Source organism: Ipomoea nil, unplaced genomic scaffold, assembly GCF_001879475.1.
Source record: "Ipomoea nil cultivar Tokyo-kokei standard unplaced genomic scaffold, Asagao_1.1 scaffold0642, whole genome shotgun sequence".
NCBI classification, from domain to species: Eukaryota; Viridiplantae; Streptophyta; class Magnoliopsida; order Solanales; family Convolvulaceae; genus Ipomoea; species Ipomoea nil.
The window spans coordinates 992,682-998,681 of NW_017617070.1; positions in this window are offsets into that span (position 1 = coordinate 992,682).

Genomic DNA, 6,000 nt, shown 5'->3' on the forward strand with positions numbered 1-6,000 from the left:
GAGCATAAACTTTATATCCTCTGCACGTGTGAATGTAGAGAGTATGCTTGAGTCTTTTGCTTGTAGCCCTTTGTTTATCCAATTTCATTTGAAATACTTTTTCCGACCACACTCCTTTCGAACATACTTTTTTTCTTGCTTCTTTCCAACAGAGATTCCTCGAAAATGTTTCCTTCCAAGAAGACATCTTCTGTTGGAAATTTATATAGTAATGAAGATTAATGTTTTCAGATGGACTACCATGAAAGCTTAAATAATATTTGGAGTTGTGGAGTTATAAATATTATTTTAGTTTGGTATAAAGTTAATTGAAATACAGCAGGTGGAGAATGAGTTTGCCGGAAGGGCTTTGACGGAAGGCTTTGTCTATTTTCCAATATTGAAAATTGTTTCAGTTGGAGCTTTGTCCATTTTCCAATATTGGAATATGTTTCAGTTGGAGCTTTATCCATTTTCCAATATTGAAAATTGTTTCAGTTGGAGAATGAATATACAGCTCGTGAGCTTTCAAACTTCCCAAACTTACATGCAAAATTGTGCTAGTAATTATAATATATAAATATATTATTCTTGCACAGTTATTGCATGCAGTTCGTAACCTTACAAAGGTTCATAATTACGTATATATTCATGTTGAACATGATTTATGTAATTTATTTTCTCTTATGATAAATATATCATTTAAGATATATTTTTGGAAGTTGGAATTTTAAACTACTGGTAACTTCTATGTAACCTCTCCTAACCATCAAAATATTTTATATAAATATTTGGAGAGACATCTGAAAGATACATAAAAAATTAACAGGCAATTTGAGAGGCAATCATCTTGCAGGAAACTGAGATATTTCACAGTCTTACAATTCTACAGGAAATTCTCAAACAAAGCAACTTGAGAATTTCATTCATTTTCTTGTAACCCATAAGATTAAATCTTGAACCTTGTTGCTTTTGTAGAGAGAGATTTAAAGCTTATAGGAAAGTGATTACACGCCTGAAGATATCAAATGATCCATTTTTTGTTCTCTGTTCTCTTCTGTATTTTTGGTGCATCTCAAATGTATTACAGAATACAAGCATTTTTTCCAACATCTTCCGAGCGAATTCCTTTCGATAGGAACGAAGGTTCTAAATGATTTACAACTACAGGGTTTGAGGAGTCTACAAAGGCTATACAAGATACTAGTATTATCAAAATCTATAAACAATTATTCTTAACAAATATCAAGGAAGCATTAACTCAATCGAGTTGGCAACCTGCAATGATTGGACAAGTGGATGGACTTAAAGCTTAACTTGTTGCTAAAGGATATACACGTGTATTTTTCATTGACTACACATATACTTTCTCACTAGTACCCAAGATCACCTATGTCCACCTCTTTTTCTCAATGGCAGCTAATCACCACTAGCCATTGTATCAATTGGATATAAAAAATGCTTTCATACATGGTGATTTGAAAGAGGAAGTATATATGGAGCAACCACTGGGATTTGTAACCAAGTCATGAACTAATGTAGTCTAGCACCTCACACGTTTTTTCTATGGGTTGAAGAAATCTCCATGTGCTTGGTTTGGGAGGTGTAGTGATGTTGTCCAACAATTTGACATGATTCAAAAAAAGTGTGATCATTTTCTCTTCTATAAACATTTATATGGAAAAGCATATATCTTGTGGTTTATGTAGATGACATTGTTATCACAGTGACTGATGTAGAAGGAATAATTAGCTTAAGAAACATTTGCTTCAAAATTTTGAGACAAAAATATCTTGAAAAATTGAAGTATTTAATTGGTATTGAAGTTGCTCAATCCAAACAAGGTATATATCGTTTGGATATTCTTGAAGAAACTAGTATGCCAAAAAACAAGCCAGATGACACACCAATGAATTTAAATGTCAAACTTCTAGGACAGGGGGAGCCTTTATCCAATCCAAGTAGATACCATAGATTAGTTGGCAAGTTAGTGTACTTGACTATCGGTCGTCTGGATATATCCTTTGTTGTGAGTGTAATTAGTCAATTTCTACAAGAACCATATCGAAGTCATTAGGATGCAACCATTAGAATTTTTAAGATTAGATATATGAAAAGATTTTCAGGTACATGGCTGCTTTAAAAGGATCATGGACATACAAAAATTGGTAGTTATTATACATACTAGTTTTTTAAGCGCATTGCGCGATTGGGATAATGCCCAATTTTTTTTTACATAAGTACTTTAAAGTATATCAAGGCAAGATTATATTGAAATTGTTCATGCATAGATAATTGAATGTTAAATTTGCGTATTTAAATAGGCAATTCTAAGTTTACAAATGCAAGATAATATAGTCAAGATTGATTATAATTGTCAATAAAATAATTGTATAGGTATGGTTGAAACCAAATACGGGACATAAGGGAGAGCAAATAAAAATTAGGGCATAAAATATTAAATATATACTAATATTGAAGAGCTAACTGTTGATTGCCAAATAAGGACATTGCGAGATAGTTTCCTACTTCAATTTGTTGTGTGATTTGAATACTGTTTTTGTCAATAAATCTTCCAAAGTAGTTAATATGATTGGCTTAATTTTTATTTTATTTTATTTTTTTAAAACTATTATTATTATTATTATTATTATTATTATTATTACTAAATATATGTATACCTTATGTCATTTTACATGTTAATTTAAACAACTAATTTTTTCAAATATCTTTTTACCAACTGTTGATATAATTCGCTTGTCAAATTCGCTAATATAATTCGCTAACGCTAACTGCTAATTGTTGATTGTCAAACAAGGACATTGCGAGGTAGTTCTCACTTCAATTTGTTGTATGATTTGAATACTCTCTTTGTCAACAAATCCCTCAAGTAGTTAATATGATTGGCTTTATTAATTATATTTTTTAATTTTTCATGGTATTAATAAAATACTTGGTAAATAAATATATAACATTATTTTGTATTATAACTTTGATATTTAATTAAAAAATAGCGCACAAAAAAGATAATAGACAATGTAGTGAATATAATCAATTGATGAATTTGAATATAAAGAATTTTTACATTTGAGAAATATAAAGACAATATAACTAATAAAATTATTTCTCTTAATTAATTTATTGATAATGAATAATTTTTTTTTTTTAATAAAGACATTGTAGGGACATTGTAGCGAATATAATTTATTGATGAATTTGAATGTAAAGAATTTTTATATTGAAGAAAAATAAATAGAATATAACTAATGAAATTATTTCTCTTATTTAATTTATTGATAATGAAATTTTTTTTTGAATAAAGACATTGTAAACACATAATTCTAAATTAAAGAAATGCATATGCATTATTTTTTGTTGTAGCTATTAAATTATTATTTAATTTAATAAGAGTAAAATAAAGTACTAATTATGCCAACTTTGATTGGGATGGGGTTCGAACCTAAGACCTTTCTTATTGAAATCAATGAGTAAGTTAACGGTGAACTAACAGAAATTAACAGAAAAGATAATATTTAACGGAAAAGTTAACGGATAATCATATTCATTAAGGATAAATTAGGAAATCTTAAGGAAAAATTAAAATCTGATCAATTTGAGCCATTCATTTGATTAAAAAATTTGACCGCCATTTTTTCTACCCATTATAGGTCTAACTCTCTTGGGCTCTTATTAGTATATATATAGTAGATAGATAGTAGATGTAGATTGCGCGGGATGCCCTTGGGATTGGAAATCAACATCATAATATATATTGTATTCTATTTGGAGGGAATCTTGTTTCTTGAAAAAGCAAGAAACAAGATGTGGTTGCATGCTCATGTGTAGAAGTAGAATACAAAGCACTTGAAATCTGTGAGCTAATTTGAGTTAAGCATCTTCTCACATAAATCAATTTCTATAAACTTGGTCCTATGAAATTAATTTGTGATAATCAAGCAGCTTTGTATCCAATCCCCTCTTCTATAAAAGAACCAAACATATTGAGGTTGATTGTCACTTTATACGAGAAAATGTTGCATCGAAAAACATAATTACCCCATAGGTCAGATGATCAACTTGCTAATATTTTCACTAAATCTCTTTGTGGACCTAGTATTGAATACATTTGTAACAAATGTGAAGCATTTGATCTATATGCTCTAGCTTGAGGAGGAATGTTAGAAGATATCTATCTAAGATATCTTTCTTGAATAGCCCTATTTCTGAGCAAACTTACAGTAAGTACCAAGAAATTAAGTTACTTACTTAAGTTACTTAGTACTTACTATAGCAGTAGTTACCTTGGGTGAACAAGTATTTATTATGCATCTTCCCAATGTCCTCTTTAATTTGTATGCCTCAGTATAATATGAAGTATTATCTACAATTTTAATAATCTACAATTTTAATAAGAGCCAATAATGTTAAATCCTTAACTGGAATAAAAAAAAATGCCGGTCCTAATTGTTTCTTAAAATGAATGGTTCATAGTATTTTGATTTTAATATTTCTTAATGATTTTTCTTATTTACCCTTTATTATATTATTTTCTTCCCTTAAATAACCTTATATTCCGTTAGTATAAACTTTCTTAACGGAATATTCCGTTAACTATTTATTATTATTAACTTACTCATTAATTTATATAAGAAAGATCTTAGGGTTGAACCACATCCCAATTAGAGTTGGCATAATTGTTAAACATATACTACGAATATGTTATAAAGTATTAAAAATATAATATAAAATTTAATATAAACTTTGGTCAAATAATTAGTTCATCTAAATACATAGCATTCAATGATTATAAACTAGGAACTTTAAAAATCATTTGATTTTCTTTCATTTTAAAAAAATAAATTTAAGTTAAGTTTTTTTTTCGTTTAATTAATCTTATTTTGATTATTGAGAACAAAACTTAATATTTTAATTATGATTTTATCAATGCATGAAAACTTCTAAAAATTTGAAATTTATAAGTTAATTTTTACTATATTATTATAACAATATATATTGTAACTTTATATTTTGAATTATTTATTACCATCCTCTATTGATAGTAATTGTCATTGACAAACTCTCAAAACAATTTGTCTCAACAATAAGTGGAAATAAAAATCAATGATTTCATTATTGTGGATGAAAAGTATGTAGGCCACTTTATTGCTCTTATTAAATTAAAAAATAAATAAATTAGTAGCTACAACAAAAAATAATACATATGTATTTAATTAATTTAGAATTAAATGTCTATAATATCTTTATTTAAAATGAATTTTTCGTTATAAAAAAAATTAAAAAGAGATATAATTTCATTAGTTATATTATCTTTATTTTATACAATTCAAAGATTCTTTACCTTCAAATTTATTATATTCACTACATTATCTATTGTCTTCTTTTTACATTATCTTGTAATTAAATATCAAAGTTATAATACAAAATATGTTATATATATATATATATATATATATATATATATATATATATATATATATATATATATATATATATATATATTTATTTATTTATTTATTTATTTATTTATTTATTTACCAAGTATTTTATACAAATATAATAAATATTAATATTTTGTTCAATACGTTCACATGATAACCTATGACACACATCTCACAACACATGAAAAATGTAGGGAAAATTAAACTATCACTATCAAATATCAGCATGTGCTTGTAAGATAAAGAGTTTATAGCACAACTAAAATCACAGTCATATACACAACAAGGCAAATATAAAGCTTCTTACACCATAATCTCATTACATGATGAATCCCTCTATATGCTACCAACAATAACATAATTGCACATGACATTCTACCAATAACAAAGAAAAAAAAACATGTATTGAAGATGAAGACAATGACAATGCTACCCAAATGAGAATTAGAGAAATTTAAGCCAAAAATTGTATTTATTTACAAAGTTGCAAACATTTATTTTGGAATAAGGTCCAAATTGGCCGTTGAACGTAACATGAAAATACAATTAGGCCACTGAGCAC